This window comes from Schistocerca piceifrons, chromosome 5 (genome assembly GCF_021461385.2).
Source record: "Schistocerca piceifrons isolate TAMUIC-IGC-003096 chromosome 5, iqSchPice1.1, whole genome shotgun sequence".
NCBI classification, from domain to species: Eukaryota; Metazoa; Arthropoda; class Insecta; order Orthoptera; family Acrididae; genus Schistocerca; species Schistocerca piceifrons.
Window position 1 is genome coordinate 2,195,047 of NC_060142.1, and position 6,836 is coordinate 2,201,882.

Below are 6,836 nucleotides of genomic sequence, written 5' to 3' on the forward strand. Positions count from 1 at the left end.
TGCCTTTTGTATTTAATTCCGATGCAATATCTGTGTTTCATCGTCAATAAGAAGGACCAAGGGATACAGTAAACCTGGAATGAAGCATCGGAATCTATAACTAGTGTCACAGGAATGGTTCAAACATAGACAGTAGGAAGAGTCAGTCTTCGTGTACTTAAGTCGGCATTGTGCCTTTTGTATTTAATTCCAATGCAATTTCTGTGTTTCATCGTCAATAAGAAGGTCCAAGGGATACAGTAACACCAAAGTGAAGCATCGGATTTTATAACTAGTGTCACAGAAATGGTTCAAAACATAGTCAGGAAGAAGAGTCATTCTTCTTGTACTTAGGTCGGTGTTGTGCATTTTGTATTTAATTCCGTTGCAATTTCTGTGTTTCATAGTCAATAAGAAGGTCGGAGGGATACAGTAAACCTGAGGTGAAGCATCGTAATCTATAACTAGTGTCTCAGGAATGGTTTAAAACATAGATAGTAAGAAGAGTCAGTCTTCTTGTACTTGAGTCGGCATTGTGCCTTTTGTATTAAATTCCGATGCAATTTCTGTGTATGATCGTCAATATGAAGGACCAAGGGATACAGTAAAACTGAAGTCAAGCATCGTAATCCATAACTAGTGTCACAGGAATGGTTCAAAGCATAGACAGCAAGAAGAGTCAGTCCTCTTGTACTCAAGTCGACATTGTGCCTTTTCCATTTAATTCCGATGCAATTCTTGTGTTTCATCGTCAATAAGAAGGTCAGAGGGATACAGTACACCTGAAGTGAAGCATCGGAATCTATAACTAGTGTCACAGGACTGGTTCAAAACATAGTCAGTAAGAAGAGTCAGTCTTTTTGTACTTAAGTCGGCATTGTGCCTTTTGTATTTAATTCCGATGTAATTTCTGTGTTTCATCGTAAATAAGAAGGTCCAAATGATACAGTAAAAATGAAGTGAAGCACTGGAATCTATAACTAGTTTCCCAGGAATGGTCAAAACATAGGCAGTAAGAAGAGTCAGTCTTCTTGTACTTACGTCGGTATTGTGCCTTTTGTATTTAATTCAGATGCAATTTGTGTGTTTCATCGTCAGTAAGGTCAGAGGGATACAGTAAACCTGCAGTGAATCATTGGAATCTATAACTAGTGTCACAGGAATGGTTCAAAACATAGACTGTAAGAAGTGTGAGTCTTCTTGTACTTTGGTCGGCATTGTGCCTTTTGTATTTAATTCCGATGCAATTTCTGTGTTTCATCGTCAATAAGAAGGTCAGAGGGATACAGTAAACCTGAAGTGAAGCATCGGAATCTATAACTGGTGTCACAGGAATGGTTCAAAACATAGTAAGAAGAGTTAGTCTTTTTGTACTTAAGTCGGCATTGTGCCTATTGTATTTAATTCCGATGTAATTTCTGTGTTTCATCGTCAATAAGAAAGTCCAAATAATACAGTAAACCTGAAGTGAATCATCGGAATCCATTACTAGTGTCACAGGAATGGTTCAAAACGTAGACAGTAAGAAGAGTCAGTCTTCTTGTACTTAAGTCGGTATTGTGCCTTTTGTATTTAATTCCGATGCAATTTCTGTGTTTCATCGTCAATAAGGTCAGAGGGATACAGTAAACCTGAGGTGAAACATCGGAATCTATAACTAGTGTCACAGGAATGGTTCAAAACATAGACAGTAGGAAGAGTCAGTCTTCGTGTAGTTAAGTCGGCATTGTGCCTTTTGTATTTAATTCCGATGCAATATCTGTGTTTGATCGTCAATAAGAAGTTCAGAGGGACACAGAAAACCTGAAGTGAAGCATCGGAATCCAAAACTAGTGTCACAGGAATGGTTCAAATCATAGACAGTAGGAAGAGTCAGTCTTTCTATGCTTAAGTCGGCATTGTGTCTTTTGTAATTAATTCTGATGCAATTTCGGTGTCTCATCGTCAATAGGAAGGTCCAAGGGATACAGTAAATCTGAAGTGAAGCATCGGAATCTATAACTAGTGTCAATGGAATGGTTCAAAACATAGTCAGTAAGAAGAGTCGGTCTTCTTGTACTTAAGTCGGCATTGTGCCTTTTGTATTTATTTCCGGTGCAATTTCGGTGTTTCATCGTCAATAAGAAGGTCCAAGGGATACAGTAAACCTGGAGTGAAGCATCGGAATCTATAACTAGTGTCACAGGAATGGTTCAAAGCATAGACAGTAGGAAGTGTCAGTCTTCTCGTACTTAAGTCGGCATTGTGCCTTTTCTATTTAATTCCGAAGCAATTTCTGTGTTTCATCGTCGATAAGAAGGTCAGAGGGATACAGTAAACCTGAAGTGAAGCTTCGGAATCTATAACTAGTGTCACAGGAATGGTCAAAACATAGCCACTAAGAAGAGACAGTCTTCTTGTCCTTAAGTCTGCAATGTGCCTTTTGTATTTTATTCCGCTGCAATGTCTGAGTTCCATCGTCAACAAGAAGGACCAAGGGATACAGTAAACCTGGAATGAAGCATCGGAATCTATAACTAGTGTCACAGGAATGGTTCAAAACATAGACAGTAAGAAGAGTCAGTCTTCTTGTCCTTAAGTCGGCAATGTGCCTTTTGTATTTTATTCCGATGCAATGTCTGAGTTCCGTCGTCAATAAGAAGGACCAAGGGATACAGCAAACCTGGAATGAAGCATCGGAATCTATAACTAGTGTCACAGGAATGGTTCAAAACATAGACAGTAAGAAGAGTCAGTCTTCTTGTGCTTTAGTCGGCATTGTGCCTTTTGTATTTAATTCCGATGCAATTTCTGTGTTTCATCGTCAATAGGAAGGTCAGAGGGATACAGTAAACCGGAGGAGAAGCATCGGAATCTATAACTAGTGTCACAGGAATGGTACAAAACATTGACAGTAAGAAGAGTCAGTCTTCTTGTACTTAAGTCGGCATTGTGCCTTTTCTATTTAATTCCGATGCAATTTCTGTGTTTCATCGTCAATATGAAGGTCCAAGGGATATAGTAAACCGGGAGTGAAGCATCGGAATCTATAACTAGTGTCACAGGAATGGTTCAAAACATAGTCAGTAAGAGGAGTCAGTCTTCTTGTACTTAAGTCGGCATTGTGTCTTTTGTATTTAATTCCGAAGCAATTTCTGTATTTCATCGTCAATAAGAAGGTCAGAGGGATACAGGAAACTTGAAGTGAAGCATCGGAATCTATAACTAGTGTCATAGGAATAGTTCAAATGATAGTCAGTAAGAAGAGTCAGTCTTCTTGTACTTAAGTCGGCATTGCGCCTTTTGTATTCAATTCCGATGCGATTTCTGTGTTTCATCGTCAATACGAAGGTCCAAGGGATACAGTAAACCTGAAGTGAAGCATCGGACTCTATAACTAGTGTCACAGAAATGGTTCAAAACATAGACAATAAGAAGAGTCAGTCTTCTTGTACTTAAGTCGGCATTGTGCCTTTTGTATTTAATTCCGATGCAATTTCTGTGTTTCATCATCAATAAGAACGTCCAAGGGAACCATTAAACTGAGGAGAAGCATCGGAATCTATAACTAGTGTCACAGGAATGGTTCAAATCATAGACAGTAAGAAGAGTCAGTCTTCTTGTACTTAAGTCGGCATGGTGGCTTTTGTATTTAATTCCCATGCAATTTCTGTGTTTCATCGTCAATAAGAAGGTCAGAGGGATACAGTAAACCTGAAGTGAAGCGTCGGAATCTATAACTAGTGTCACAGGAATGGTTCAAAACATAGTCAGTAAGAAGAGTCAGTCTTCTGGTCCCTAAATCGGCATTGTGCCTTTTGTATTTAACTCCAATGCAATTTCTGTGTTTCATCGGCAATAAGGTCAGAGGGATACAGTAAACCAGAAGTGAAGCATCGGAATCTATAACTAGTGTCACAGGAATGGTGCAAGACATAGACATTAAGAAGAGTCAGTCTTCTTGTACTTATGAAACTTCCTGGCAGATTAAAACTGTGTGCCCGACCGAGACTCGAACTCGGGACCTTTGCCTTTCGCGGGCAAGTGCTCTACCAACTGAGCTACCGAAGCACGACTCACGCCCGGTACTCACAGCTTTACTTCTGCCAGTACCTCGTCTCCTACCTTCCAAACTTTACAGAAGCTCTCCTGCGAAACTTGCAGAACTAGCACTCCTGAAAGAAAGGATATTGCGGAGACATGGCTTAGCCACAGCCTGGGGAATGTTTCCAGAATGAGATTTTCACTCTGCAGCGGAGTGTGCGCTGATATGAAACTTCCTGGCAGATTAAAACTGTGTGCCCGACCGAGACTCGAACTCGGGACCTTTGCCTTTCGCGGGCAAGTGCTCTACCAACTGAGCTACCGAAGCACGACTCACGCCCGGTACTCACAGCTTTACTTCTGCCATTACCTCGTCTCCTACCTTCCAAACTTTACAGAAGCTCTCCTGCGAACCTTGCAGAACTAGCACTCCTGAAAGAAAGGATATTGCGGAGACATGGCTTAGCCACAGCCTGGGGAATGTTTCCAGAATGAGATTTTCACTCTGCAGCGGAGTGTGCGCTGATATGAAACTTCCTGGCAGATTAAAACTGTGTGCCCGACCGAGACTCGAACTCGGGACCTTTGCCTTTCGCGGGCAAGTGCTCTACCAACTGAGCTACCGAAGCACGACTCACGCCCGGTACTCACAGCTTTACTTCTGCCAGTACCTCGTCTCCTACCTTCCAAACTTTACAGAAGCTCTCCTGCGAACCTTGCAGAACTAGCACTCCTGAAAGGAAGGATATTGCGGAGACATGGCTTAGCCACAGCCTGGGGGATGTTTCCAGAATGAGATTTTCACTCTGCAGCGGAGTGTGCGCTGATATGAAACTTCCTGGCAGATTAAAACTGTGTGCCCGACCGAGACTCGAACTCGGGACCTTTGCCTTTCGCGGGCAAGTGCTCTACCAACTGAGCTACCGAAGCACGACTCACGCCCGGTACTCACAGCTTTACTTCTGCCAGTACCTCGTCTCCTACCTTCCAAACTTTACAGAAGCTCTCCTGCGAACCTTGCAGAACTAGCACTCCTGAAAGAAAGGATATTGCGGAGACATGGCTTAGCCACAGCCTGGGGAATGTTTCCAGAATGAGATTTTCACTCTGCAGCGGAGTGTGCGCTGATATGAAACTTCCTGGCAGATTAAAACTGTGTGCCCGACCGAGACTCGAACTCGGGACCTTTGCCTTTCGCGGGCAAGTGCTCTACCAACTGAGCTACCGAAGCACGACTCACGCCCGGTACTCACAGCTTTACTTCTGCCAGTACCTCGTCTCTTACCTTCCAAACTTTACAGAAGCTCTCCTGCGAACCTTGCAGAACTAGCACTCCTGAAAGAAAGGATATTGCGGAGACATGGCTTAGCCACAGCCTGGGGAATGTTTCCAGAATGAGATTTTCACTCTGCAGCGGAGTGTGCGCTGATATGAAACTTCCTGGCAGATTAAAACTGTGTGCCCGACCGAGACTCGAACTCGGGACCTTTGCCTTTCGAGGGCAAGTGCTCTACCAACTGAGCTACCGAAGCACGACTCACGCCCGGTACTCACAGCTTTACTTCTGCCAGTACCTCGTCTCCTACCTTCCAAACTTTACAGAAGCTCTCCTGCGAACTAGCACTCCTGAAAGAAAGGATATTGCGGAGACATGGCTTAGCCACAGCCTGGGGAATGTTTCCAGAATGAGATTTTCACTCTGCAGCGGAGTGTGCGCTGATATGAAACTTCCTGGCAGATTAAAACTGTGTGCCCGACCGAGACTCGAACTCGGGACCTTTGCCTTTCGCGGGCAAGTGCTCTACCAACTGAGCTACCGAAGCACGACTCACGCCCGGTACTCACAGCTTTACTTCTGCCAGTACCTCGTCTCCTACCTTCCAAACTTTACAGAAGCTCTCCTGCGAACCTTGCAGAACTAGCACTCCTGAAAGAAAGGATATTGCGGAGACATGGCTTAGCCACAGCCTGGGGAATGTTTCCAGAATGAGATTTTCACTCTGCAGCGGAGTGTGCGCTGATATGAAACTTCCTGGCAGATTAAAACTGTGTGCCCGACCGAGACTCGAACTCGGGACCTTTGCCTTACGCGGGCAAGTGCTCTACCAACTGAGCTACCGAAGCACGACTCACGCCCGGTACTCACAGCTTTACTTCTGCCAGTACCTCGTCTCCTACCTTCCAAACTTTACAGAAGCTCTCCTGCGAACCTTGCAGAACTAGCACTCCTGAAAGAAAGGATATTGCGGAGACATGGCTTAGCCACAGCCTGGGGAATGTTTCCAGAATGAGATTTTCACTCTGCAGCGGAGTGTGCGCTGATATGAAACTTCCTGGCAGATTAAAACTGTGCGCCCGACCGAGACTCGAACTCGGGACCTTTGCCTTACGCGGGCAAGTGCTCTACCAACTGAGCTACCGAAGCACGACTCACGCCCGGTACTCACAGCTTTACTTCTGCCAGTACCTCGTCTCCTACCTTCCAAACTTTACAGAAGCTCTCCTGCGAACCTTGCAGAACTAGCACTCCTGAAAGAAAGGATATTGCGGAGACATGGCTTAGCCACAGCCTGGGGAATGTTTCCAGAATGAGATTTTCACTCTGCAGCGGAGTGTGCGCTGATATGAAACTTCCTGGCAGATTAAAACTGTGTGCCCGACCGAGACTCGAACTCGGGACCTTTGCCTTTCGCGGGCAAGTGCTCTACCAACTGAGCTACCGAAGCACGACTCACGCCCGGTGAACATTCCCCAGGCTGTGGCTAAGCCATGTCTCCGCAATATCCTTTCTTTCAGAAGTGCTAGTTCTGCAAGGTTCGCAGGAGAGCTTCTGT

At 44.5% G+C, this 6,836-nt stretch overlaps 3 non-coding genes across 3 annotated transcripts; all 3 read right to left on the minus strand.

Moving 5' to 3' along the window:
* Positions 1–5,460: 5,460 nt before the first annotated feature.
* Trnas-cga lies at positions 5,461–5,535 on the minus strand. Its single transcript has one exon. It is a non-coding gene; the product is annotated as a tRNA-Ser (tRNA).
* A 517-nt stretch (positions 5,536–6,052) lies between these two features.
* Trnat-cgu lies at positions 6,053–6,127 on the minus strand. Its single transcript has one exon. It is a non-coding gene; the product is annotated as a tRNA-Thr (tRNA).
* Positions 6,128–6,352: 225 nt separating this feature from the next.
* Positions 6,353–6,427, minus strand: Trnat-cgu. The gene has a single exon. It is a non-coding gene; the product is annotated as a tRNA-Thr (tRNA).
* Between the last annotated feature and the right edge of the window lie 409 nt (positions 6,428–6,836).